The sequence below is a fragment of the Octodon degus genome, unplaced genomic scaffold (assembly GCF_000260255.1).
Source record: "Octodon degus isolate 3935 unplaced genomic scaffold, OctDeg1.0 scaffold00078, whole genome shotgun sequence".
NCBI classification, from domain to species: domain Eukaryota; kingdom Metazoa; phylum Chordata; class Mammalia; order Rodentia; family Octodontidae; genus Octodon; species Octodon degus.
Window position 1 is genome coordinate 9,809,863 of NW_004524654.1, and position 7,135 is coordinate 9,816,997.

Consider the following 7,135-nt stretch of genomic DNA (forward strand, 5'->3'; position numbering starts at 1 on the left):
TTAAATCTGTCTGTCTCCTTGTCTTTCTCTCTCTCTCTCTCTCTCTCTCTCTCTCTCTCTCTCTCTCTCTCTCTCTCTCTCTCTATCTCTCCCTGTCTTTCTCTCTGTTTCTGGTGCACACATAATCATTCTATGCACATATGTACGTATCCATGCTAAATCTAAAATGAAGGATTTTACATCTTCTCAGTAGATCTGTATTCTGCAGATTTTTTTTTATAGTTTTGCAAAATCTGCAAAAATGCCTTTTTCAGGTATCTGCAGCATCTAAGTTGCTGCGTAGTAATTTCCACCAGGAGAGTTTCTGATTCCCTTTCTCCTGCAGATCCGGACATGTTAACCACCATCGTTTTGTACTCCTGAGCCCCTATTGGTCTCTGAGCTGGTGCACTTACTTAATCCTTCCTTCCATTTACAAATAAGTTTCTTGTGAAGTCTAATGTGAAAACTCCCAGCACTGCCCAATAAATTACCAACCTGACCTTTTGTACAAATTGTGAAGGTTGGTACTGAAGCTGACTTAGGGAAGGGGGAGCCCCTCCCTCACTGTGCCCCTGCTCCCCAAAGTCCCACACAGTGCGCTGCCCGTTGGCTTGGGCTCTGTGGCTTGTGTGTCTGGAAAAATTCACTTCCTCCTCCTTCATCTTCTACCTGCCCGACTCGTTACAGAACCAGACAGTTTACATATGTGATCCTTCCTATTTAGAAAATTAATGGTGTTTTCTGGCTCCAAATCACAGCTTGTGGTGCTCTGCAGGCGATGAAAAACTTGGCCAGCTTCAGCAGCAAGGCAGCCATTAGAAAATTAACCCTTGGTGACCGAGGAGCAAAGGTAGGCGAGCAGGGTCCCAGAGACGTGGCAGGCTGCAGCTTTCAGGTGTCGATACATATGTTAGCCGTGTAGGAACAGCACACATGGGGCCCCCTGAGAGCGCCCGGCTAGCATGTTTGCGGTTGGCCACTGCAGGGAGGGCACGGACAGAGCTCTTGGCAGCCAAAGCAACCAATATGCCACACATTTTATGAGAGCTCAAGAGAAAACCCAGAGCCCAGCTTTGGAATCCCAGCCATCGCTGTCTTGGCTCCACCTGATTAAAAGATGTGCCATTCATCGCCCGCCCCGCACGCCTCCATTTCACAGCCCGCGCTGCGTGTGTGCCCTGCCTGCCTTCGCAAGGGGCGGACCTCAGAAGGCTGGAGCTGTGAAAGTCAGGGTGGGAGGGAACTCTCAAGTGAACAGCTCCACGCTGACTTAAGTCTCCTCTGCTTGTTTTCTTTGTGGGTCGCCTGTCCCCCGCTTGTACCTGGGAGCCAGAAGGAGCTATTTTCACATGCAGTTTTGAAGGCTTCGTGAGTGTGTGTGTGTGTGTGTGTGTGTGTGTGTGTTAGGGAATCAAGGGTCGGGGAGAGGCCTGGAAAGCGTAAGACTGACACGGGAATTTCGATGTCCTAAGGGCAATGTTGCTCCAATCCTTGTTACAGTTCTGTCTTCTTACAGAAAAGATGCGCGCTGAAGGTTCACCTCTGGTCTGGAATTTACCCCTGTAAATATAAAAATAATTTTCCCTGTCCTGTTGCAATAAAATTAGCGTCGCTGTCCCCGCGAAACCACTGCATGGATGTGTGATTTTCTGTATTTATCTCTTCAGTTGATGTGATCAAGACCCCCGGCGCTGGGCAGTCATGGTTCCCTGGGCCCGCCTCTGAGGGGAGAAGCAGGGCGGCCTGCACACTTGCAGGCGAGGCCCGAAGACCCAGGGGCTCCCTGCGCCTCCCCTGCACACCTAGCGTGCAATCTTGAGGTTGATTTGTATTTTTAGGCTCCTGGTAGAAGAAAACACAGCTGCTTATTTTACTGCTTCTGAACAGTTGCTCCGTGGTATTCAGCGAAATCAGGCTATATTCATCTCTAACATTGTGTAACACTAGCTTTAATACAAACAGGGGTAAATAACAGTGGCACATTAATTACTCCTTTCTAGTTTACTCTGACAAAAATGTACTAAAATGAAGACTAATATAATTATAGATGATGCATTTTCAATTAGCCTTTGTTAATACTATTAATAAGATTAATAATATATACTAAAAATGTCAATATGCTTATCTAAATAATTTTTTTAAATCACCCTTTCAAGTCCCAGCATCAAACATTAAGGCACAGCATCTTAATTACATGTGCTCATCAACCAAGTTAAATGCATAACATCCTTCAAGAGAAGCAGAGGCAGTCGGAGGCAAGCTCCAGGCCCGCCGTGTGCTCAACTTCCCTGGCCGGTTCTGTTTCTCTGTAAATCATCAGCATTTGTGGCAATCACAGCCAGCTCAGCCGGGCTCTGCAAAGTTCCCATGTGCAAAGGCTTTTCAGGGAACAGTGTATCTCTAACACACACGCGTGCGCGCACACACACAGACACACACACACACTCACAAATGACCCTTTTCTGAACTGAATGATAAAATGTGGCTTTTTTTTCCTTTATAATTTTAATAATATACAGCCCAATGGTGACTGGTGTTAATGTATAGAATTAATTGCTCCAGAGAGACATTTCTTCCGAAAAAGCAATAATAGCTGGATTCTCCTTGAGAATGTGAAAACCCTCTGGTATACTAATAAAATGAAAAAGGTTCACAAAATAATATCCTAAATAATTGGGTTCCTTGTACCAAAGGACCCCATGTCGTTTCTCTTAAGCGATCTAAAAAATGGTGATTATTCCTTTGGACTTAATAAAACATAATTGAAAAAATATCAGTGAGGATAACATAGAACAATTATATCCATGTCCCCTTAATATTTTTAAAGGTGAAATTTTTAACACCCTTTCAATATTAAGGAGAAGAGAAGTTTTGCAAGTAAATCATATTTACTTGGCTGATAACATCTTGGTGATTTGCCCAGTCTCCTCGTTTCTTTTCTCACTGTGAATGTGTGTGTGTGTGTGTGTGTGTGTGTGTGTGTGTGTGTGTACGTGTGTGATACATACTTGATCATCAAAACTTTTCAACAGTTCTAGTTTGTAAATCCACCAGATCTTTCCTTCTTAGAGACTGGGAAACTGCATGTGACTACTGTGCTGTATTCATAATCAAATTAGTGTCTTTTGAATAGAGTGTGTATGTGCATGCCTGTGTTTGTGAGTGAGTGTGTGTGTGTGTGTGTGTGTGTGTGTGTGTAAGTGGGCTGGGGCACAGAACTGTTCTCATGCTCAGACGAGTGTTTTTATCCTGGTAGCTTTCCTTTCTCTCCCTGTTCAAACATAAAGGCTGAAACGCTTCTTTTTTCCTACTCATCTTAACCTGTTTATTTACTTATTTTTTTTCTACAAAACAAACAAACAGAAAGAAAGCAGTGGCTGGAAATGAGCATATTTTCCACCAAGAAAGAGAAGGTACAGAGAGTGTTGGGGGAAATGCAAAGGGGACCGAGGACAGAGCAGGGGATGCAAGAGCGACAGGATGCTGGAGATAGTTGTCCCAGCTACGAGATAAAAGCTACATTACATGAAATTAATGGAGGCTGTCTGCCACATACATGAATCACTGTTTCAACACTAAGAAACCAGCACAAAAGAATAAAGAAATCTGAGTACTAACTACATCTTCAAAGGTCTCCTATTTACCCAGCTATACCCGGTACTGACACAAGTGGGGGGAAATATAAGAAAAAAGCACTGCTGTGATCGAATGAATGCAACCATATGAGCTATATTGGAGCCGTATGCATCCTATTTAGCTGATATCAAACACAGTTTAATGAAAGTTAAATAGTTTCTGAGGAGCGCATGAGCTGGAACAGATTAGATTCCGCTGAGGGGTCTCTCGGCATATTGTTGCTCACGTGTATTCCCTGCTCAGGGCTGCTACAATTCCAGCACTCCATTAGCAATACACAAAAGACTTATGCAGATAGCAGGCATAAGCTCCCACCGCCATGTTGGGAAATAAAAACACACACACACAGACACACGCTCACACGGAGGAAGGTTTTGTTCAATGTGTTCATCTCAAAATAGATCTCTGTAACTCAGAACTGATAAGGGTGTTTGTGGAAAGAAGGAAGTAGCTGCCTGTATTGGAACAGACAGAAATACGTAAACTGCCTCAAATAGAAGAAACCGCATCAGGCACGTAATGAGAGTTTGAGCTTTCAGAGGACAATGATGCAGGGCGAATGTGATGCCCTTTTGATCCGCAAGCTACATCTGGCCTGAAGGTGTCACAGCTACGGAGTTACAGAGGTGTAGCCTTCTGCAAAGCCCCGCACACAGTATTCCTGGAGCAGCAGCTCATTTATAAAATGTACAATTCCTTCCAGAAATACTCCTGAACAGCCTGTCCGTTCATTCACATGCCTGTCGCAAAAACTGACATGAATTGCAATTAATAATTTCATTACTTGGCAAAGATTTTTTTTTAACTTCTCCACAATTAAGTCATCTGTGTGCTCTTCTCTTTTCTTTTGTCCAAGCACCCTTTGCTCTGTCTTCACTCCGCTGACTTCTCCTGGATGGAAGCAGTGGTGTGTTAATTTAGATAAACATGAAAGATCTTTCTGTAAGAGTGACCACAATGCCGAACTGCCACCATTTGCTCCTTGTACATGAAGAGCAAAAGAAATTCCCTTGAACCTCAGTGATACTCACTTTTTGTACTCTTCCGTAATTATCCTTAAACTGCGCTGAACATTTCCCCTCTGCCAGCATCTCCCCTGGCCTAGGCTGGTGGTAGGTGAATCAGGCTTGCGCCCTTCATCCTGAGAGATTAGTTTAGCATGAAGCTTCCTCACTGGGGACAATTTTGACACTGCCTCCCCCCCACAGGAGATTGGACAGTGTCTGGAGACCTTCACCTTTGGTTGTCCCCCCATGAGAATACTACTGGTGTCTAGTGGGTACAGGCTGGGGGGATGTTGTTAACTACCCAGTGCAGCCTACATGGTCAAGAGCTGTATCTTCTAGAAGATCAGCAACATATATCTATATCTCTAGATGCATGACTGTTCTCCAGGAAGGAGCAGGAGAGAGTCCTGGTAACTGTGAACTCTGGTAAAGCTCTTCGCTTCAGTCCTGTTCCCAACAAGGTCTCAGACCTTCAGCTTGTCACCTGACAGTGCATAGGAGCTGATTCCAGTTCCCACAGCATTTTACTTAAACTTTGAGAATAAATTTTTAAATGCATTTTATAGCCAACATTCCAATGTGCAAGGGCTATTTCCTAGATTCAGCCAGAGGAAGGAAACTCAGACAACAGGATACATCCAGCCTATATTCTTTTTAGCCACAGGAAAACATGAATACTTTTCAAACCTTTCAGAAAGGGTTAAGTTTTCTCAGTCCTCCCTTCTGTGCCTTTCTATAACTGTTCTCAGGATAAAAGTGGCCCACATTGTGGAGCCACATGTCTGGTGAGGGCAAGCTATCACATGAGCTAAGGTAACTGCTGTAGCTTCTCCATCTCTGTGCTCAGTAATCTGATAGGTGTTGATGCCGTCACCAGTACTTGTTCTGGCCAAGCAGGACTTCCTCATGTTATATTTGCTATCCCTAATGTCACACTGCATCATCATGTTCCACATGTGTCATGTCAGAGGTGCACACACGACACAAGCTCCTTCCTCTCCTGGCAGCAAGGTGGGGGCTGCTATCCTGGTTAGCAGCACCAGTTGTCTCAGAACACCTGCCAAATATCCATAGGCGTATTCTACAGGTCCTCCCAGATTTGTGCTCCTCAGATTATTGGTAATAGAACGTCACTGTGGCTAGAAGCTGAAACAGAATTTATAATGGACTGATAGCAAAGTTTATCTACTATGACTAATAATCATAATATAGTGATGGTAATGTCAGTCCTACTAAGAAGGAATTAATTGGAGGGAAAACAATATCTTGCCTTAAGAAATCTTACATAGCTGAGAAAATAAGATATGGAGTTGGCACCACGTACACTAATTTAGTTAGCACAGTGAACCCAAGGAACAGCATGTGCATGAAATGATTGATTGACCTAGGAAATAATTCACACAGAGACTAGCTGATTGAGGACAGCTCCCAGACCACTGTCACCTGTGACACAAGACCCTTGGCAGTGGCGCTGAGGTGCTGCTGCACCAACAGCCCACAGCAATTACTTCCTAGGCCAAGTCTTGGCATGTGTTCCTAAACGTGAGTGTTTGCTGGTCTGAGGCAAATGAAGAGAGTGCTGGAAGGAAGGGGCAGGGCAGGGCGTATTTTTAATACAGAGCATCATTGACGAAATGGGACTCCATTCTTGTGGTCTGGCAAGGCTTAGGGGACATTCTAGAGCTGGTTCTAACAATGTGCTGTGAAGATTTCAGGATTTCAAGAATCTTGCAACAGTTTCTCTTTAACCTGCAGGTGGCATTAGTAGTAAAAATGTATTTCCTACCATTTTTTTTAGAAAATATTCAGCAATGAAGTGAGGGAAACAGTAAAGGGCTTCACAGCATGACTCAATTAGAGGAGCGAGCCCGATTCATTGCAGATGGCTTTTTGCTATGTTTAATAATCCAGGGAACTCAATGATCCAAATCCAGAAATAGTAAACTACAATCCTTATAGGAATTGAAAAATCTGGGGAAGTTTTTTCTTTCTTTCGAGTTTGGAATACAAACATGCGTCTATATGTATATACACACACACATGTCTTTGTGATTCCGTTTCCATGTGGGAGGCCAAGAATCGCAGCACTGGGAGCAAACTTGATTCTTTACTTACAGAGCGAGAACTGAGACTCAACAGAGTGTGTTTGAAACTCTGTGCATCCAACCCCCGAGGAGTCTGTGTCACTGTTGCTGGCCCTGTCTAACCCAGAGACTGTGCCCTGCCAGCATATCTGTTCCTCAGCCACAGGGCTTGCCTTCTACTTCATGGGACACCATCAACTTACTAACTATACTGGCCAGGCACGTCTTTGCACTGGCTGTGGGCAAGCACCTGGACTAGAGCCAAGCTACTAGAGGCTCCTCTCCCAGCTCTCCAGAGACCTGCCAATGTGATGTGTTCTACTTAAGAATGGGAAATTAGGGGCTGGAGAGATGGCTCAGTGGTCTAAAGCACCTACTTAGAACAAGCTTAGCAAAGCATCAGGGACCGCGGTACGATCCCCCAGC